The sequence below is a fragment of the Pavona decussata genome, unplaced genomic scaffold (assembly GCF_977016875.1).
Source record: "Pavona decussata unplaced genomic scaffold, jaPavDecu1.1 SCAFFOLD_273, whole genome shotgun sequence".
Taxonomy (NCBI): Eukaryota; Metazoa; Cnidaria; class Anthozoa; order Scleractinia; family Agariciidae; genus Pavona; species Pavona decussata.
In genome coordinates, this window is record NW_028145675.1 from 185,001 (window position 1) to 208,156 (window position 23,156).

General features: G+C 38.5%; 1 long non-coding RNA gene across 2 annotated transcripts; it reads left to right on the plus strand.

The window, feature by feature from the left end:
• The first annotated feature begins 398 nt into the window (after positions 1-398).
• On the plus strand, positions 399-17,877 carry LOC146455466 (uncharacterized). 2 transcript variants are annotated; one of them, XR_014859014.1, is made up of 6 exons: positions 399-500; positions 1,184-1,287; positions 10,386-10,436; positions 11,223-11,255; positions 16,602-16,652; positions 17,644-17,877. It is a non-coding gene; the product is annotated as an uncharacterized LOC146455466 (long non-coding RNA). The 2 variants fall into 2 exon arrangements; XR_014859013.1 differs by lacking the exons at positions 399-500; positions 1,184-1,287 and adding exons at positions 8,937-9,055; positions 9,866-9,968.
• Positions 17,878-23,156: the final 5,279 nt, after the last annotated feature.

Consider the following 23,156-nt stretch of genomic DNA (forward strand, 5'->3'; position numbering starts at 1 on the left):
CACCTTCGGCCGTTTTCGGGGTTGGGGGGGGTGGGGAGTGGGGTGGTGGCGCAAAGTGCCAAAGAACTCCCCCCTCCCATTTTTGCTTCTTTGGCAAACTTAGCCTACGAGCAAGCTCTTTTGGGGAGAGAGCGCCCTAAAAGAGCTTGCTCGCAGGCTATGGTAAACTGCCTATACGGGGGCAAGCGATTGACACTACCTAAAGAGCTCGTCACGTATTAATATTTTTTTTAATTTTTTTTAAGTACTTTTTTTTTAGTTTATTTATTTTATTTTTTTACCCACGACTTTATTTATTTTATTTTTTACCCACGACTTTTACCCACACCCACGACCCACGACCCACGACCCACGACAGATAGTCATACTCGTATTGCACACGAAATGAGTATGACTAAATACAATGAAATTTTGATGATTCCATGATCTCAGTTATTCAATGCTATAAGCGACAGCCGTTAGCACCGATTTTGCCCCTCAGTGATAACATTCACACCTTGGTAAGTTGATAAGTTGAGGCACTCCTTTAATTCATTTCTCTTAATGAGCCGCGTTTTAATTTGGCCACATTCACCCATACAATTCAGGGGGACTTTTGAGACAGTGGCACCCGACGCTTTCTTTCGGTGGATATCTGTTCCGATGGCCTAAATCGTCTCAGAAATTCAGATTTTATCGTCCAGAAACTCTATAGTTTTCTAAAGCAAAAAGTCACCTCAAAATTTCCTAACCGCACTGGAAAACTAATTGCTTTCGTTTTCTTAGGGGCAAATATTTCGTTATAAAAGGGAAAAAAGGTCAGCTAGCATTTTTGTAAAACCAACAATCGCTAGTAAATTCGAGGAATAAAATCCCGTTTCCTAAATTTTCTGCAACTTGAATTTTCAGCGAAAGCATCAGAATAGATCGATTTGTATTAGTTTACACTAATATGTTTTGAAATTAAAAGGGCAGAAAACGATCTGGGAACACAAAACACGAAGTTTAAATTATTTGTTTAAATGTTCTTGTTGGGTTCCCCTGATAGAAGATGGACCCTTTTACAGATCACCTCTATTCATGGCTTCATCTCCTCAGTTTTGATAAAAAAAATTTCCATTGAGTTCCGCCAGAATTCATTTATTTTGTGTATTCGGATACAGTGCTTCGAGAAGTCTTAATTTATCTATATTGTTTATTTCAGCACCAGTTCACTTCTCAAGAATAGCAGAAAAAATGTATCGCCTGTTTTTCGCGTTGGCTTTTGGCGTTATGTTCTTCACCACATGCTGTTATGCCAACCAAGCGGTAACTTTACCTAAGCACTAATTTTTTCAATGTTTATATTTGTTAGTTTCTAGTTTATGTTCCGTAAAATCCACACTCTCCCAACCCCCTCCCCTTATGTAATAACTACCCCTTTGTGTAAGGCCAGGGCTTTGACTGTGGTTCAAATCCACGACGACGAACCATTTTTTCACGCATTATACTGTGTCCTATCTTTTTACGTTTACGTAATGAGATTAGCAGGTCTCATATCATGTCCAACCTTTACCATCCTGGGCGACTTTTCTTTCTCAGATACCAAAAAAGGGGGCAATAATCTAACGGCGAGGGTTATTCGTCAAGAAGATGGCTTTTCGGAAGGGCAGCGATTTGGCTTTTATAAGATAAATCGTTTAGATAAGAGTAGATCTCTCAAACTTTGATCGTAATTATTTTAGCTCATAGAAGAAGTTGCTGCAAAAGTAGGATATCTGGAAAAAGATGTTCAGGTGAGGAATGATAATCACTAGAACGTATAGATCGAAATAGAGTAGGTATTTCTTGTAGTTTTTACAGCCAATATCATAACGGCTTATCTCACAGACGACCAAAAACAACGCGACTTCGATGACAAATCAAAGCAATAACCAAAGACTTGATCATCAACTGAGGATTCACTCGGTTCTGGCGATTATTTTTGCTCAGGATTTTTAAAGTCGACCTAAAATTCATAATTGGCAAACCAATTTTTTTTATTTTCATCATAGTTAATTGAGGGAGTGGTAAGGAAACCTTGCAATAAAAACAACGGTGCGGAAATTAGTGCTCTACGCTAAATACGTGGACACTTAAATAAGGTGATTTATTATTTTTTTTCTTTTTACGGGAACAACATACACAGACCGGAAATCAAGACAACCAACTGGGATGCTTACGGAGACGGTGCCATAAAGTAGCTAGACAGGCAGAACGTTGATTGTCCAGATAACTATTTCTTGGCCAGATTCGAACTCGGCAGATCGGGGAGCTTTGTTCGCTACAACTACCGATGCTGCAAGTTTACTGTTTAAGATTAGAGCTTTCCCACTGCAGTTGTTAAGGGATTGATCACAGCATAATAGAAACACTTTTTTAAATTAAACACATTAAACATGCAGCTCTTCAAGGGTTGGTCAAAGCATAAGCAAAAAAAACATTAAACTGTCAAAAGAGTAAGTCTAAATCTAAGAAGTAGCAGTTTTTGCCAATAAAAATGCATTGTGAAGGATTAATTAATGTAGTACTCTTTTAATGCGTTCTGATCAGGTGTGAACCTTTTTCTGGACCAGCGTATTTTTGTACAACAGATGTTGTTGTGTTTTATTTTAGTAGAGAGCTGGTTTGAATTTCCATCGATTGGAATTCCCTACTCCACAAACGAGCAAACGGAGACTACACGGATCGTTCGGGCAGAAATTGGGGAGAAGGAACTTTCAAAACTGGCAATAGACGTTACTGTGTTTATAGTTAGCCATACCCCTTTTTCAGCTTTTGTCTCACCTGCTGTGAAGGCGTTTGCTCTCACGGACTATAACTGTATTAGAAACTTTTGTCTTCATGAACAACAAGAGTGATTCTAATGACAAAAGCTGATAAGAGAATCGTAAAATTTCGGACCAAACGATGGTGTGGGTTTGCATTCCCAATGTATCCAATAACGATTTAAACTGATTTAGCCTTTTAACCGACAATATAAACCTAATACGAAGATTTTAAGCGGATATGACTGTGCAGAAAGAAATTCTTAGGAAGGATTACTGAAATACGAATAAAATTCGGATAACCAGGCATTTTTCAGAGATAATTAAGCAACAATGATACTAAAAAGCTTTTAAATACATACCAATACATAGCCCTTTTTTTCAAATTGAAGGTTACTGATATCTGAAAAATGCGTGGCTACCCCGAATTTTCTGTTTGGAATGCAATTATCCTTGTTAAGCTCTGTTTTTACTGCATAGTCTTAAACTACGCAAGAATACCTCTGCATTAGAAGGCTGCTTCCTTAAAAGAAATCCGAATTTCTCGGACAATACCGACATTCACAGAACGCATGCGCAGTAGCCAAAGGAGGCACCTTTCTTTTGAAGTATCACCAATGTATAAGCACTTACCACTTTGTCATACAAAGAAAGGAAATGATCAACATGGATGAAATGTTAGTTGATGTTAAAAGACATTTTCTCGTCAATTTACTTAAAAAAAATATATGTAAAACAGGAGAATAAGGATGTTGATATTGAGATGTTTTCTTTGAGATTGCAAATGTCAATAAAACCGCAAGAGAGATCAAGGCCACACGGTAGCGAAAGTTTGAACTCTTGTCAATCCCCATTCTAGGTTTTCTTTGGATTGAATGGATTATGTCGCCCATAGTCCACACAGTCTAGGCACTTTTAAGCAGGCTGATCATGGATGGAATAAGCCTAAAACTGCTCGAATGTTAAAAACAATAGTTTACTTCTATAAATTTCGATCAGTTATACAAATTACTAGCTTTTCGATTTATTTGTACGTTATTTTAGCCATTTTACAACACAAAGATTTTAAAATTGCAAATATAGGTAAGAAGCTCATTGTACCTTTGGGATGTTTGCTATGATAAAAGAGCCAGTTTGGACAGAAACTTATCACGAGAAAGTGATAAGCTTTATTTTTCTTAATATTTTAGCGAAAAATGCGAAAATAGCAAAATCGGCACGTGACAAATTGATTTTTATTCAATTAAAAACTGTCTTAGAGATTTTTGTTTTCCAATTTCGGCCACAGTTCGTCTAGGTTGAGAGGTTTAATCCCAAAAGCCTCAGTGCCGAACTTGATTGACTAGATTTCGAGGTAATCGACGTAGTTTAAAACGAAGGTTAAGCGTTACCGTTGCTATGATACCACTAGTCGCTTGGAAACCAACGAAAAAACTAAAATTTTAATCATGGAGAGGCCGATTTTTTTGTCACGTTTATCACGATTAATTCGCATGAAATTGTGGTTGTTTGTCATGGGGCCCTGACTTCATCAATGAATAAAATTCGCTATTTTCATTTTCAAGTTTAGAGTTCATAAATTATCAAAGGCTCGTTCGCGAATTCACAACCTGGCATGCATCGCAACGTTTTACTTGAACTTATTAAAATCAGTTAAAAACGTATTTTTTATCGCAAATAAATATATCGATATACCTGTCGTGACTAGAATATTATCATTATCATAAAGTACGGATTTGAAGAAAATTAGATGGAGATTTTTGGTAGAAACAACTTGAAAAGTCATCATTCCACACTTGAAAAGTACCCATTTTGATTTAAATTCTTTGCAGTATTCGTTTTGTGCGCATATTCTTTCGATACCTTGATTTCATAAATTAAGATGTTACGTACTAGATCTTCATACTTTAAGGCAGATGTATTTTTCCTTCATTTATCCATATTTAACTTATGGTATTACAAGCTGGGGTAGTGCTTACAAGACCAGGTTGCTTAAGATTAAAACTAAACAGAATAAGTGTGTGCGTAGCATGTTCTTTGCTTATAGCAGGGACAGTGCTATGCCATACTTAAATCTCTTAGGTATTCTTACACTTGAAAACATTTACAAATTTAAGGTGGCCCTTTTCACACATAAAATTATTAACAATACTACTAATATTCCTGACATTTTCAAAGGAACCCTAACTCTTGCCTCTAAAGCTCATAGCTACAACGCTAGATTTGTATCAAACCTTAATTTTCATCTGCCGAGGATAATGAATAACTACGGAGCTGCCACTTTAGCATTTGCAGGGTCTAAAATTTGGAAAAAATTCCCTCTAAATTAAAAAAGCTCTCATATAATAGCTTCTTCAAGCAGTACAAATTGTACCTTTTAAATGCCCAATGAATATTGCACTGTAAAAGCTGACCAGTTACCATAACCAAAAAAAAAGGTTAAAGTTTGAATCTGAGGTAACCGTATTTTTATTGGTTGCTATAAATTTATAATTATTGGTCAAATTAACCATTCGCTTTTCAGTTAAAATAACCGTTTTGGAAAGGTTTCTTTTCACCAAAAAATATGGTTGTTTCAGACATAATCATACCCGCCTTTTAACCCATTTTAAATAGTTTATTATTACCCGATTTTTTGGGGTCGATATGACGTCTTATATTAGGTTATGTAACCTTTGGATTTTGGTTAAAACAACCATTTTTTATGGTTGTAGAACCATTTAAAATGGTTACAGTAACCTTAGTTTTTTGGTTCTGTCAATGAATCTGAGGTAACCAATTAAAAATGGTCAAAGACTGGTCAATTTAACCATTCTTTATAAGTTACAAAAATAGGTTATTTTAACGGATAGAAATATATTATAGTGACTACGAAATAAAGGTTCAAGTAAACGTTTTTAATGATTATTTTAACAATTCTTACACCCAAGATAATGCAATAGAACTGAATACACTTCTTACAATAACCTTTAGTGACTATTTCAACACTTCCAATTAACTATTTCCATCATAGCTCTAATAACAAAATAAACAATTCTACTTCAAAAGGATTAACAAACTGTTTTAAAATTACTACCTCAATCTTTTGTGTTCATTGAAAAGCATGTGTTTCAGGTGTTTGTAAGTCAAGGTTTGTGTAAATCACTAAGAGCATGTTCCACTGAAACATACTGAAAGTGGAAGCAACGCTGTGTGGTTCAGTAACAAAAGGACATTCTAGTCAGGGCCAGGATTACCCTTGGAAACTCCATAATAAAACAATAGGTGGCCCGAATTTGACACCACTATCCTTCCGAGGCCAAGAAGAATTCTTTTAATTATTCAAGTGTCCATTTAAGGAGCGGAATTTGTGCTTTTAGATGGATCCTTTTCCCTTTCTGGATTAAACCCCTGAAAAAAAAAAAAAACAGTAAATTAAGTCAATTATTTTCTACACTATCTCAAGTTAAAATTAAGAAAGTTACAAAGCAGATGAGTTGAAAACTAGTCGTTCCTTAACTTAGTCCCCCTTCAACCCTACTACTCCAGTGCTCTCCGATCGGGTATCTGTAAAACGAGCACCTTTACATCCAATAAGCAATGAATTAAAAAAAACAAAAAGCGAACAAAACCAGGAAACATGGGCGGCTTATGTGGTTGTGTAAAACGATCAGTGAAGCGCTTTTATTTTGTCCTCTTTATTCACCACTGTAAAACAGTCATAAAAGCGGATCAAAAGTCGTCCTTTTATCCCCTATCAATGATATATTGTACCAAAAATATCTAAAGAAGAGATAATGCCATTGCGACAATTAGCCGAAGCTACAAAAACAAACAAACAAACAAAAAGCGCGTATATCGCATTTAAAACTACATCCGGTCAGCAGTTTTGCTACTCGCATTTCCGGTCTACATACGTACCATATCGCTCACTCGCTTGAAAACTCGCTCGTTCGCGGTATGGGATTAAAAACTCGTGAATAAAAACGATATCAGGCTGTTAACATGTAATAATCTATATATACCCTAGCATGAAGAGTTTAAAATATCTTAAATTTTCCCGGTTTTCGGCGACCCATGTATTATTGAAATGGCGAAAGTCGCTTATTTGTTAAATTAAGAACGCTTGAAAATAGATATTCGACTAAAAAGTCGAAAAATGATGTCATTTTTCCTAAACGCTGATCGTTACCTAAAATGGTCGTTAAAATGTGTGATATTGTGATAGTAATAAGGCGTTTCGATACAGATTTTGGGGGAATATTCCTCACTTTTTCAACCGGTTATTGAGTAGTCTTCTTCTATGGTGATTAATGTCAAATTTTTGCCTTAATTGTTTCTGGATTGACGTTTGTCAGGATTGATACCTTGGCAAAATTGATATTGCGATCACGACGATAGACGAAAAACTTCGAAATCAGTAAATTCTGAGAAATTTTGCGCAATCCAGATTTGGATTAGAAAAGTCAACATAAAATAACTAAACGGTATATAAAAAATCAAATAGACAAGAAGAAAGAAAAATCTGTATGTTTGATTTCAAATAAATCACCAAAACATTTCAGAGCTGAGTTTTGTGCAATATTAGTGAATTGAACCGTACACTAAACACTGCTTTGATGATGTGACTTGAAAGCACACGTTGTCAATATGTACCTTCAAGTCATCGTTGGAAGCCACCGAAGTTTTACTGTTTTTTTCTCTTGTGATCGACCTGAGCACGAGTTTTTTCTTTGGGATCGTTTGCATTAATTTTTTTGTACTAATTTTGTAATTTTTGCGCTTTTTTGAAAAATTACAGAATTGGCTCGATAGATATTTGTAAGATCTTCATCACGCAGTTTTGATAGTGTGGCATGAACAGTTTCATTCCAAAGTTTCAGTGAAGTTGTGTTTCGGGAAAATCTTTAAAATAATATGGAAAAGAAGCATCAGCCGACGGAAATGTTTACGTTACAAACTCGTTAGTGCCAAGTTTATTGTAATATATTCAAATTATCAGTGTGTTCGATGTTCCACCGGGACGGATATTTTTTGTTTCACAACACCGTGCTATTTTTCCATTCGGTATCTGCGATGTAAATATCACGAAAGAATCTCGTACACATTGATTTAAATGTCACCATACCTAAGAGAGAGAGAGAGAGAGAGAGAGAGATACCTTGTCAACGTGGAATTTGTATCGCAAACTTTACCTTCGGTTTATACGTACTACTCATCGTTAAATTAAGAAATGTCACAGGAAATCAATTTTAATGAAATTTTAGGATAAAATTGTTCATATCATCAACCGCGCGCAGTGAAGGTCTTGAGATTTTTGCAAAACGCGCAAATTTGAGAATTGTAAGAAAATGCTTACAAGATGTAGAGATTAAACTCGTTCTCAAGCTCGCAACAGCGAAAATCAAATAGATTTTAGTGGCCTTAAACAATAACTTCAGGGAACAGTTTAGTATTAATTTCAAGTCAACTTTTGAATGAGTTGTTTACGTTTTTTCTATTTGCGTTTACCATACAAACACTATGGTTTGAAACGTTTCTGTGATTCAGTTAAAATCAAACATACAGAATATTAAGGTTTTTTATTTTTTGTTTGCCATATACCTTAGTTTAAGATTTTGGTATTGTTTTTTTTTGTTTTGTTTTTTTTTTTATTTCAAATGTAGGACACACAAAATTCACGATTTCCTGATTTCAAGATTTTTTGTTGATCGTCGTCGTGGTAATATCGATTTTACTAAAATATCTATCCTGGCAAACTTCAACAAAAAAAAAACAATAACTGTTGAAAATAACACATTAATAGGTATCGTAGAAGACTACCAAATGTTCGGTTGAAAAGTGAGGTGTGCATGGTCCCTCGAAAACTCTACCATGCACATACATATTCAACTTTTACATAATTAAAAAGGCCAGCTGTGCTACCTTACTTACTGATTTTTAAACATAAAAATATTGAATGGCACTGAAATATTTTGTCATCGGCCGATTCGTGTTGTGACTCCACTATCTTTCTAGCGATGAGATTTTGTAGTGTTGAAAAAATATTTTGTCTAATCAGTATCCGGTTTTCAGTTGATACAACAGTTTTCTCAAATGGCACGTGACGTACTCATTTTAAATACATTTTCAATTTATTTTTGGTAGTTTTTTCAGCTGCCTGTGGCTGCTTTTTATTCATTAGTATTGCACACGAAATGAGTATGACAAATACAATGAAATTTTGATGATTCCGTGATCTCAGTTATTCTATGCTATAAGCGACAGCCGTTAGCACCGATTTTGCTCTCAGTGATAACATTCACTCCTTGGTAAGTTGATAAGTTGAGGCACTCTCTTAATTTATTTCTCTTAATGAGCCGCGTTTTAATTTGGCCACATTCACCCATGCAATTCAGGGGCACATTTGAAACAGGGGCATCCGACGCTTGGCCTAAATCGCCTCAGAAATTCAGAGTTAATCGTTAAGAGACTCTACACTTTTCTAACTAAAGCAAAAAGTCATTTCAAATTTAATTTCTTAACCTGCATTGGAAAACTAATTTCTTTCGCTTTCTTAATGGCCATTAGGGGCATCCGACGCTTGGCCTAAATCGCATCAGAAATTAAGAGTTAATCGTACAGAAACTCTATAGTTTTCTAAAGCAAAAAGTCATCCCAAAATTTGCTAACAGCACTAGAAAACTAATTTCTTTCGTTTTCTTAGGGGAAAATATTTCGTCATAAAAGGGAAACAGGGTAGCTGGCATTTTTGTAAAACCAACAACGGCTAGTAAATTCGGGGAATAAAATCCCATTTCCTAAATTTTCTGCAACTTTGAATTTCAGCGAAAGCATCAGAACAGACCAATTTGTATTAGTTTACACTAATATGTTTTGAGATAAAAAGGGCAGAAAACGATATGGGAACACAGGACACAAAGGTTAAATTATTTTGCATAAATGTTCTCGTTGGGTTTCCTTGATAGAAGATGGACCCTTTTACAGATCACCTCCTTTCATGGCTTTATCTCTTCAGTTTTGATAATTTTCTTCCACTGAGTCATCCAGAGTTCATTTATTTTGTGTATTCGGATGCAGTGCTTCGAGAACTTCTAGTTTATCTATATTGTTTATTTCAGCACCGGTTGACTTCTCAAGTATAGCAGAAAAATGTATCGCCTGTTGTTCGCGTTGGCTTTTGGCGTTATGTTCTTCACCACATCCTGTTATGCCAACCAAGCGGTAACGTTTTCTAAGCACCAAGTTTTTCAATGTTTATTTATTAGTTTCTAGTTTATATTCCCTAAAAATCCACACTCCACCAACCCCCTCCCCTTATATAACAACGACCCCCTCTGAGTAAGGCCAGGGCTTTCACTGAGGTTCGAATCCTGGGCGAAGAAATATTTTTTCTTGCGTTATATTATATCTTGTCTTTATACGTTTACATAATGAGATTAGCTGGCCTCATATCATGTCCAAGCTTAACCGTCCTGAGCAACTATTCTTCCTTCAATACCGAAAAGGGGGGGCAATAATCTAACTGCTGGGTTTATCCGTGGAGAAGATGGCTTTTCGGAGGGGCAGCAATTAGGCTATTATAAAATGTATCATTTAGATAAGAGTAGATCTCTCAAACTTTGATCGTTATTATTTCAGTTTATAGAAGAAGTTGCTGCGAAAGTCCGAGTTCTGGAAAAGGATGTTCAGGTGAGGAATGGTAATCACAAGAACGTATAGATCAAAATACAGTAGGTATTTCTTGCAGTTTTTACAGCAAATATCATAAGGACGAATCTCACAGACGACCAAACGCAACGTGAGTTCGTTGACAAATCAAAGCAATCACCAAAGACTTAGTCATCAACTGAGCATTCACTTGATTCTGGTGATTATTTTTCCTCAGGATTTTTATAGTCGACATTAAATTCATAATTGGCAAACCATATGTTTTTTTAATTTTCATCGTAGTTAATTGACGGAGTGGTTAAGAAACCTTGCAATGAAAATAATGGTGCTGCAATTTATGTTGGAAGGGCAGTGACCGTGCACAATCCTTAACCTTACAGTTGAAGATCTTAACAGGAATGTTTTGATTCGTCAGTTGCTCCAACACTTTTAAAATCTATTGTGGTTTGTGCATTGTCAAGGCAAAAAAATGCTAAAAAAAACATATCACAAAGAAGTCTGCCAGGCTCCATAACCATTGCCTTTTATTAACAATGATCTCAGCCTCAACGTTCTTATAAAAAAGAATGTACATTAAGAAATATTCACATGTAAAGAGTTTCCCGCCTTTTGCGCACGCTAGTTCCACTTTAATTCGGAGTATACGAATACCGGCTATTGTTCAGTGTCCCTTTCTTTGTTTTCTGTAAAAAAAGATTTCAACAATAATGGACCAAGCATGTGCAGCCTTGAGGAACCCTATAGATTATTTCTTTGGGCGTGGATAATTGGTTAAATTTAATCCTCGCATTTGTTTTTCTCTTTTAGGCTAACAGGGACGCCTTGCTGAAGCTTCAACAGGTGAGCAAGTAACAGAATAGAAACACAGCCCTGGAGATATCTTTCTTCTTGTATTGTGAGGCAACAATTATATCCAACATTTCTAAATTTCAATTCGATATTAATAATATCCCCAGTTATTGCTCTGTTATACTTTTCCAGGGAGCTTCTCATTTACAACAAGAAACAAGTTCTTAAAACATCTTCACTACAAGGTTACCCAGCAACCAGCAAAATCCGTTTCAGGTCTTTGCAATTTGGGTATCTGACTGTGCATGATTGTCCCAGAAATGTGTTTGGCTAAAGCACAGAATGAATAAGTGAATGATCATCGCAATTATTCAGGCTTAAAAGGGATTCGAACCCATGATGTCTGCGATACGTGTCATAATGTGTTAAATTCTTTCGCGTGCATGCTTCAATGTAATTTATGCAGTTTCAATGTAATTTATTATTCTGGAAAGGTGTTATAGCGTCAGTTGTAAGATGTAGGATCGTAGTCAACATCTCAAGTATTAAAAGGCTTTTCTTTCGAGTTTACAACGTTTTCTTGTGCTGTTATAACATGGTGGCAGCGTGTGTTTAACTCTGTGTTCTTCGTCGACAACGTAAACCGTCTACGATGCCAGGAGATGAAGGAAATTCCAGTTCAAGCCTCGGTGCAACGGCTCTGCCTCAAACGTCGCAATCGACAACGTTTCACCAGATCTTGCCACCCCAGCATTTAGATTTGAGGACCACAGGAGAAATCGCTGAGAATTGGAAGTTGTGGAAAGAGAAGTACAACAATTATTTCGTCATTTCTCGGTTAGAAAGGGAAAGTCCAGAGTATCAGCTCGCAATGTTCAAGCAGGCAATCGGCGACGATGGTCTCACGGTGATCAAAACTTTCAGTTATTCCGAAGAGGAGAATGCGAACGACTGGCTTGTAGTAATGGGCAGGATGGAAAGGCATTGCATCGGTGAAGTAAACGAAATTTATGAGAGACTGTTTCACAAGAGGGAAAAGCTTCCAACGGAAACGGTTGACAATTTCGTCGCTGAACTGAAGACCTTGGCAAAGACTTGCAATTTTTGCAATTGTTTGCGCGACAGTCTCATACGTGATCGTATCGTACTGTGAATCAAAAGCGAGGAAACCACTAAAAAGCTTCTTAGGATAAGAGACCTTACCTTGAATAAATGCGTTGATGTATGTCGGAGCGAAGAGGTTACCGCGATGCGAATGAAGTCGCTCTCTGAGCCGGTTGACAGCGTTAATCTAGTCAAGTCGAGGAAAACAAAATCGGATAAAATTTCAGATAAAGTCGAACGCGCAATCGAGAAGATTTCTTGTAAGTTTTGCAGATAAAAGCAAATCCACCCCGAAAGAAGGATTGTCCGGCGTGAGGGAAGGTGTGCAAACAGTGTAATGAAAAGAATCACTTTGCCAAGAAATGCACTAGGAAAACATCTGTTTACAATATTGAAAGCGAAGAAGAGTTTGAAGAGATCAGTGTTGTGAGGATCCAAGCCGTGAGAGAAAGAGCTGTATTCGCCGAGATGTTGGTCAAGCAGCAACCAATACGATTCCAAATACATTGTGGTGCAAGCGCAAACATCTTACCTCTCAGATCTGATGCCGAAAGCGAGGAGCTCGCTCCGTGTTCGCAAACTTTGGTTATGTGGAATTGTACCAAGGTTAAGCCCGTTGGCACCTGTGCTATGTTAGTGGTGAATCGCAGGAACAATGACAAGTTCAAGGTCAGGTTCTTGATCGTTAAAGAAAATCTGACACCTTTGCTTGGTTTAAACACAACGGAGAAGATGAAGTTGTTGACTATTCACAAGGAGAATTTCATACATGTTGTGGAGCTGAGAAGGTGAGAGGTGGTTTGATAGACAAGTATCCAGATGTTTTCGATAAGGCGGGCCTTGGAACACATCCTGGAAAAGTGCATTTCCAAGTTGATCCTGACGCTAAGCCTGTAATTCGTCCGGCCCGGAAAGTGCCTGTGTCTATTCGGGAGTTTAAGGAGGAGCTGAAAAGGCTGGGAGGTCTCAAGGTCATTGCTCCTGTAAAAGAACCTACCGAGTGGGTTAGCCAGATAGCGGTTGCTGTAAAGAAGTCTGGTGAGCTGCGTATTTGCATCGATCCGAAACCTCTAAATGTTGCTTTGAAGAGAGAACGCTACCAAATCCCTGTCATTGATGATCTCCTGCCTGATCTCACAGATGCACGTGTGTTCACTAAAGTAGATTTAGCGTCCGCCTTTTGGCATTTGGAGCTAAATCATAAATCTAGCATGCCCGCAACCTCTGCTACACCATATGGGAGGTATCGTTGGCTTCGTTTACCCTTTGGTCTCAGCGTTTCGGGTGAGATATTTCAGAAGCGTCTCCACCAAGAGCTAAATGGTCTTTCTGGTATTAAGTGCATCACAGATGATGTTCTGATCCATGGTGCGAATAAAGCTGATCATGACAGCAACCTGGAGGTGTTCATGAGCAGGTGTCAGCAGAAGGGCATCAAGCTCAACAGTCAGAAGCTAGAATTTAAGTGTAAGGAGGTTCCATTCCATGGACATTTGCTAACCACCGTGGACCTAAAACCAGATCCTGGGAAAGTAAGGTTGATCGCGGAGATGCCATGCCCAGAGAAGCGAGACGACATACTCCGGCTAAATGGAATGGTTAACTACCATAGTCGCTTTCTTCCTCATCTGTCAGATGTTATGAAGCCTCTCAGTGATCTTACCCATAAAGATGCGTAGTGGCGTTGGGAAGACCTGCAAGAAAAAGCATAAAATGATGTCCTGCAAGAAAAAGCATAAAATGATGTCAAGAGTCGCATTGTATCTGCACCCGTTTTGGCGTACTACAGGTCCGGTAAAGTGCTTGAAATCCAGTGTGATAGCAGTCAAAAAGGTCTGGGAGCAGCCTTAATGCAAAACGGGCATCCCATTGCGTACGCTAGGAGAGCCTTCACAGAAGTTGAATCCCGCTATGCACAGATTGAGAAAGAAATGCTAGCGATTGTTTTCTCAGTGGAGAAGCTCAATGATTACACGTTTGGTAGAAGGACTATCGTCTACACTGATCACAAGCCTTTAGAGTCAATCGTTAAGAAGCCGCTTCATCGCGCTCTTACGAGGTTGCAAGGAATGATGATCCGTTTTCAGAAGTACGACTTAGAAATTCGATACGAGCGAGGAAACAGAATGTTCTTGGCGGACACACTTTCCAGAGCGTATCTTCCTTCGTGTACTCAAGTTGAGGCGGAATTTGAAGCTATCAACATGGTGAACTATCTACCAATATCTGAAGCGAGGCTTCTGCAGATCCAGCGTGAGACAGAGAAGGACGAGTCCCTTCAAGCTTTAAAAGCCGTTATTCAGCAGGGCTGGCCTAAAGATAAGAGTGCCCTGCCACCTGTTGTGTCTCCGTATTTCAACATGAAAGACGAAATGTCAGTTCAAGATGGGCTTATTTTCAAAGAAGAGAGAGTGGTAGTCCCAAAAGCTGCTAGAGGCGACGTACTCAGGAGGATTCATAACTCACACCTGGGAGTTAATGGTTACCTTAATAAAGCGCGCGAGTGTCTTTATTGGCCTGGTATGACAGGTGACATTAAGAATCATGTGTCGACCTGCGAAGCCTGTAGGGAGTACGAGCGAGGCCAGACCAAGGAAACACTCAGGAGTCACGAAACGCCAAATCGGCCCTAGCAGTACGTTGCAGCTGACCTTTTTGAGTTAGGGGAAAAGAGCTACCTGGTGACGTCTGACTATTTCAGTGATTTTTTCGAACTTGATCACCTCAGAAGCACATCGTCAGTGCATGTAATCAGGAAGCTAAAAGCCCACTTCGCAAGGCACGGTATTCCAGAACAGCTTGTCACCGACTACGGACCGCAGTTTGTGTCTTGCGATTACCTGAAATTCTCAAAAGAGTGGGATTTTGATCGTCGTACTAGCAGTCCTCGTCACAGTCAGTCCAATGGAAAAGCAGAAAGTGCCGTGAAGGAGGCAAAGAAGATCCTCTTGAAACGCAAGAAGGCTGGTTCAGATGCGTTTCTAGCTCTACTTGACCATAGGAATACACCGCCTACGGGAAATTAGATCAGCCCAGCTCAGCGCCTTCTTAACAGAAGGACAAGAAGTCTTCTACCCATGTCTGCTGGTTTGCTAAGGCCGTCTGTTGCTGATGAAGATATGACCTGTACCAGGCTTCGCTTACGCCAGCAACAGCAAGCTCTTTATTGCAACATAGGCGCCCGCGACCTAGATCCTTTGGAGAAAGGCGATCCTGTAAGGGTTAAGCCTTGGCAGTTTGGAAAGAAGGAATGGCAGAAAGGTGTGGTTAGGAAGCGTTTGGACGAAAGGTCGTATGAAGTGGAGCTTCCCCAAGGAGTTCTTCGAAGGAACAGGATTCATCTCAGGAGTACCTACAAGTCTGCTCCCGCTGCAGCTAACACTCGAGATGCGCTGCCTAACGAGACACAGCCTCAAGGTCTTGTGTCTGAAACCAATGAGTTGCCGTCCCGAACTGCGACCGAAGCTCCATCTCAAAGTACGACTGAAGTTCATCCTCCCACTGCTCCTGTGGTAGCGCCCGAGCTAAGAAGATCTCAGCGCGTCCGCCGAGTCCCAAAACACCTCGAGGACTATGTTTTGGCCGAAGTGCCTAAGTCGTGAACTGCTACAGCTTTAGAACTCTCTTTCGTTATTTTACGCGTATAGTTTCTTTTCTTTCATTTAAGAGAGAGTGTCATAACGTGTTAAATTCTTTCACGAGCAAGCTTCATTGTAATTTATGCAGTTTCAATGTAATTTATTATTCTGGAAAGGTGTTATAGCGTCAGTTGTAAGATGTATGATCGTAGTCAACATCTCAAGTATTAAAAGGCTTTTCTTCCGAGTTTACAACGTTTTCCTGTGCTGTTATAACAATACGTTGCAGCGCTCAACCAACTTAGCTATCAAGGCAAGTGGGAGCTGGTATGTAGATAGATAGATGTACAAAAAGGAAAATTTGAAAGTTTAAAATCAATATTAAAGTTTCAACAAAGCATTCTCTTAAAATAAGATTCCAGATCGAATTGGAATTTGAAAATGTTGGTTTTTTGAGGAGAAAGGAAAATCGGAGAACCCAGACTCAACCCACACAAACAACGCAGAACCCGGTCCACATTGGTGGGAGGCGACTGCTCTCTTTACAGCGGCATCCTTGCTCCCTTAGAGGTTCAAATCTCCGTTGTTACATGTACACTAAATATAAATATGAGTATAAAATGCACATACTAATATATACAATGATACCTGTATTGTTCAATATGTCAATATGACTCATGCACGGCTCACGCGCCTTTTTTTTTTACTCATTTAGGCTGTAGCTCAGCTCACAAATCACGTCATCACTCTGCAAACTAAATTGGTGGTAAGGGAAGACTACCTAATGAATAAAATCGTGGAATTTTTCCAGCACAGAGACCATTAATAAGATTAATCGGGGTTACTGCGCCTTTCAAGACGGACTTTAAACTTAAATCCCAACTAACGAGTTGCGTGCTTTACTGCTGTCAATCATAAATTATGGCAAAAATTAGCTCAGAATCCGACAAAGTGGATCGAAACCCGCCAATCACAGCGTACCGCGAACATGACCTTTTGATCCCGTTGAGCCAAACGTTATTCTAATATTTTCTTAGACGTCCGCTGCAGAGATTGACGGCGGTGAAAAGTGCACGGTTGGTTGAATCTTTAACTTCAGAGACGGTATGTTATTGAAAGGCGCAGCAACAGACCCATTTATAATTCTTGAGATGCAACGGAGCAACGTATCTACTTTAGCGCAAAAAGATGTTTTCCGCATATTTCTAAATTCTTTTCCATGGCAATTAATGCAACGGCGATGATTAATTAATTGATTGATTGATTGATTGATTGATTGATTGATTGATTGATTGATTGATTGATTGATTGATCGATTGCTCAGAGAAAGTATGCAAATACTTTGTTTTTTAACAGCAAAGAAGGCCAATCGTCTCCATTTATAACACTTACGTGAACAAATTATTGAGTTTCTAGAAATACATTTTGCACGCCACTTATGTTTTAGTTTACAGATGAAAATTAACATTCATTCAAGTAATCATTGTTTATGAACCATTTTTTGCGCGCATCAGTGATGAACTCACACCGATCCTTTTTTTTTTTTCGCAATTTGCCTTTGACATTGTCAATGTAAGCCCGATAAACCATACTTTTGAGTACTATAGAATGAACCATTTTCAATCTAAAATTTCGTCTTGTTTGCACACTCAGGAACAATGCCTCCTTGGTTCCTTTTACATTTCATCTAAAAGAGAATTCGAAACTATACAGATTAACTTTTTTTTTTTCATTTTATTCTCTAATCCTAAATGCAGGCCTTGGCTGGAAAGTGAAAAGGAAACTTCAAATCAGCCCGAGGCCAGTCATTACAAATACCGATGCTGCATGTTCCTTCTGGACATGACGAGTCTTAAAAGAAATCGTAGGATGAAAGATAAACAAATAGGAAATAAGCTGATTTTGTAGAAACAAAATAAGGGCGCATGGTGTGGGATTAACATATAACTCCAAAGTTTAAGGGAACAAAATGATTAAAATTTAAAAGTTTATGTGTAAGTGTATGTTTGCATTATTAAAGCAATAAAATTACTTACAACTGCAGTTAAATATCTGCGATGTTCATTGTCGAACAGGTTCTCAGTATTGGATATAGCTAGGGCCGAGAAGAAAGGCTCCTTTAAATCCGTCTCTCTTTCTTTGGTTGGAAAATTGGACTCGGGGTGACCACAATTCTGGAACCCTTTTAACCTCTTGTAGACTGAGCAGCCACACTGCACAGATCGATAATTTTAGACAGATGATTTTAGCGAAACGATATTTTTTTCGACAGGATATAAACGTGACCGTCCAGAAGAAGAGAAAAAGAAACTTCTTTTAATTAATACACACATGCAATGTCTCTCTAAAGTGTGACCTTTTGCTGTTCTCGAGCGACTGAGAAATTACTAGCCTCAAAGCCTCTCGATCAATTGACATGAAACAACCGAAATCCCCTTAGTTTTCTAAGGGAGAATTTCAAACAATTGCTCAATGATCTTTTTCTTAGGTCTTTCCTATTTTCTGCAGCATAGAAATCATTCTGGTTTTGTTTTGTTTCGTTCACAATTATCAGGTTAGTGCATGATTGCATCATTAATGCAATAAAATTATTTAAACTCTCAATGTTCATTGTTGGTCAGGATCTAAGTGGTGGATCTAGGGATAAGAGTAGTCATCCAGTTGATTTCTCCGTCTCGTTCATGGGAAGGACTCTCACCCCTGTCGACTCAGCAAGAGACCTGGTTGTAATCATGGACTCCTATCTGACCTATGACAATCACATTTCTTGCCTAGTCTCTTCGTGCCTGTCAAAGGTAGTCCAGATCAACTGAGTTAAGAAAAGTTTTGACAAAGACATTTTGATGTTTATTATATTATCTCTTGTATTCAGTAAAATGTTTTATTGCTCGTCAGTTTGGTCTAATCCAAAAACAACATAAGAAAGCTGCAGCTTATCCAGAACTTTGCCTGTAGAATCATTACTGGTTCACAGAAATATGACCACGTGACACCACTACTCCAACAACTTAACTGGCTGTCAATAAATGAGATGCTCCAATTTAGAGATTCTGTTATGGCATACAAATGCGCAAACAATTTAGCACCTGACTATTTATGTATAAAATTTAAAAAAGATCAGCTGTTCATGATCGCACAACTCGTAATAACAATAAGCTTCATATCCCTTTTTATTAAATTCTCAGCCTCGAATATTGCATTTCTAGCGTTCTGTATACCGTAGTTTGACCTTATATGGAAAACGATTGCCCCAGGTGTCGCTAAGCTAAAAAATTTTTTTCGGCGGGAAGCGAAAGTTTCTTCGGAAAAATGGAGAAAAAAAAAAGAAAAGGAAGAAATACCAAACAATGCCATCTCAATATAACAACAATAAAAGCCACAAAGTTCGGTATGACACTATTTAATGGTGCGTATCTCTGAAGTTTTCTTTAAAATCAGAAAAATTTTACGATTTTACGATTTAGATCGCATAAACTTAACAACAACAACAACAATAACAACCAGTTACCTTCAAAAATTTCAGGATGGCTTGGAAATCCTGGTGGTAAGAGATAAAACCGATCGAAGAAATTCTCAAGAAGAGCTTAATGCCTGCCTTTATGTTTCTACGCATTTAGGAGGACTCCAGTTACAAAAGTTCATCTATGAAATCGTTACAAGCGGCGGCCATAATGTTCGTTTCCGTCGCTCGGCACTACTCCGCAACGATTTGCACAAACGTGCACAGCTCTTACGCTTTTTGACGAGCTTGAAGTTTAAAAACTTGCACTGAATGCTTGTCTCAATGAGGTTGTAACAAGTACACTTGGACTTGCCTTAAGTGTTTTAAAACGTCTGCGAGGAATTCAATTCAGCGTAAAAAAAAAGCCGTCCTTGATCCCTTTCTTCGCTCGGCACCACACAGCAAAATATTTGCTCAAATTTGCACAACTATTACGCTTCTCGATGAACTGGAACTTCAAAAGCACTTGAATGCTTGTCTCAGAAAGGTGGTAACTCGTACATTTAAACGTTTCTTGAATTTGAGATGTCCGACTGTGTCCGATCTTCTTCGCTTTCGAAGAGGAGCTGCGCGTGTCATGTGATCATTAAGTTTCGCGCGCTTTGGTCGGAAGTTGCCTCAACATCCGGTCGTTTTAATTTGAAAGAAATTTTTACTTAAAATAAAATTCAGTAAACTTCAACAGCAATACCCAAACGCGGAGTATTTAATAAAACAATTATTCCATTCGCGCTTGTTGGATATGAGATTGGTTATAGCCAACTTGGCGCTTCGCGCCTCGTTGGCTATTTACCATCTCATATCCAACGCGCGCTCATGGAATAATTGTTAAATATAAGACTTGTAGCGGTCAACGCACAGCTGCCTATAGAGCAGTTTCTCTATGGAACTCTTTAGACGAAGGTTTACAATCCTCCACCTCTCTGAAAACCAACATGCTGAATGAAAGAGACAATTTGTCAGATGATTAGCAGTCAATTAGTAGATATGTAGATATTAGTATATTTTATTGGTTTTTGTACTGATACTAGTATTAGTGATTCATATTGTAATTACATGTAGTTACTGAAAAGCCTTGCGAGGAGTGATTATTAAAGTTTGATTTGATTTGATAAGAAAGGCCCCTGAGAATCGGTCCCCTTCTTTTTAGAACAAATTGAGCCCTGGAAAGCCACAATTCTTAATCCTTTAAACTCCAGTAGACACTACAATCCTACTGAGATAAAACTGCGGTTGAGAAAAGTTTCGAGGAACTTCCAATGTCACTGTATATTTATACATGAACAATTTAGCTATTGTGCACCCTCCCTCTTATCAACGCCAACGACAACGCCGCAAAACAATAGTTTTAATGGGAAAAAAACAATCGCTCTGCACGTGCGTTTTTCATTTTGGTACATTTCTTTGTCGTCCTCAGTCTGCAAAACAACAACGTGAAATCACCTCACATTTAAGGTTTTGTGGAGAACGTGAACGCACAATGGTGAATTTTTCATTTTCTTTCTTAACTTGTACGCCACTCCTACCAATTTGGTTCCTGGATAGTTCGCCATTGTTGTAAAAGTTGAGCGAGTTGAAATAATCGCGAAGTAGCACAAATGAAATAAAGATATATTTTTGGACGAGGTTTTCGTTGCCGTTGCCGTCGTCGTTGCTTATGCTCCCTATTGTGCCATTGCTGAAAAGATGCCTGGAAGCCTGGTACATGGTCGATCCATTCGGCAGCCATAGTTGACACAGGAAAAAGCGTGGCGAAGACGAAAATCAAGTTCGTGTCATGCCGGACAAAATACTCTTCTATTCGTCATAGCCTTCGCTTACGTCCGCCATTTTGGAGTCCCTGGGGACGATTAATTGTGAAATTGAGAAATGGAGAAAGTGTCTTGTATTAAAAAGCTTGTTTTATTTCTAAAGCTTCAATCGCCTTTTTTAATTTAATTTTTGAATTGTTGCCGCCTTCATAAGCTCAGTCGGCCTGTTAAATGCCTCGGACCGGCGAGACTATTTAACTAAGTTGAAAATTTTCGACTTGATAAGTACAGTCGACTTCCGATAGACGAACCCTCGCTAACTCGAACCTCGCGCTAACTCGAACCAATTTTCCTTTACTTTCAGGTCATTTTCTATATAATTTTACCCTCGATAACTCAAATTTCCGATAACTCGAACTTTTTTCAATTTCCCTTGAAGGTTCGAGTTATCGGGAGTCCACTGTAATTTTACCCTCGATAACTCGAAATACTTCCGATAACTCAAACCTTTTTTTAATTTCCCTTGCAGGTTCGAGTTATCGGGAGTCGACTGTAATTTTACCCTCGATAACTCGAACTTCCAATAACTCGAACCTTTTTCAATTTCCCTTTAAATCGAGTTATCGGGAGTCGACTGTACTTATAAATAGTTCCAGGCATATAAAATTTTCTTTAATTAAGATAGTGAAAGGGTAGCATAGCCATAGGAAACAAGATTTAGCCTCCAGTGGAGATAGGATCAGTCTTGCTCGGATGATTTTAAAACAGCGAGAAATGAAGTTAATAATTCAATTAAATATGCTAAACGTAAATACTTCAGCGATCACCTCGCTGCTAGCAAAAATGATTCCCGTAAAACTTGGCAGCTAGTTAACGAGCTGAGCTCTCGTCAAAATATGAAAAAAGTTATTGCTGATATTGAAATCGGGGACATAAAAACTAGTTCTGCTTCTGAAATGGCGGAAGCATTTAACTGCCACTTCGCTAATATTGGTCATGACTTGGCAAGAGACATACCTTCTGCTGATACTGTTCCAGAAAGATATCTTATCTCAACTAATGCGACTTTCTCTTTCAAAAGTTGTAGCTCCAATGAAGTCCGTAAACTACTTGAAAAATTAGACACTAAGAAATCGAATGGACTGGACAATTTCCCATCCAGGATGCTTAAAATGGCGGCCGGTGTTCTGGCACCATCCCTGGCATTCCTGTTCAATCAGTCGATTTCCTCTGGTATTGTTCCAACTGAATGGAAGCTAGCTAGAGTGACGCCAATTTTCAAAAAGGGCAAAAGACAAGATGTAAACCACTACCGGCCAATCTCGATTATTCCTGCTGTCGCTAAGGTGTTCGAAAGAATAATTTACGACCAATTTTTCAAATATCTTAGCGATAACGATCTTTTAGTTAACTGTCAATCTGGGTTTAGATCACTTCATAGCACAGTAACGTCATTGCTTGAAGCTTCTAACAGTTGGTCTGTCAATGTTGACAACGGTCTTATAAATGGTAAAATAATCTTCATAGACTTAAAAAAGGCTTTTGACACCATTGACCACAAGATTCTTTTACGAAAGCTAGCTAGTTATGGCAATGATCATAGGGCCCTAAAGTGGTTTGACTCCTATCTAAGCGATCGTCAACAAAAGTGTGTAGTTAATGGTGAGCTGTCTGGTGCGCGTGCTGTTACCTGTGCTGTCCCACAGGGAAGCCTCATTGGTCCACTTCTTTTCCTGATCTATATTAACGACTTGCCGAACTGTCTAAGTAAGGCGTTACCACGAATGTACGCCGACGATACAAGTATCAGCATTGCCGCCAGCAGCTTACCAGAGCCTGAATCAGTACTAAACACTGAACTAGCTAACCTTCATGAATGGCTCAATGTAAATAAGCTCAGCCTGAATATTGCCAAAACGGAATTAATGTTAATAGGCTCATGGCAGAGACTTGCTAGTACTACAATTGGCCATTCACTTACTGTACAAATTGAAGGTCACGAAATTGATAGAGTGCC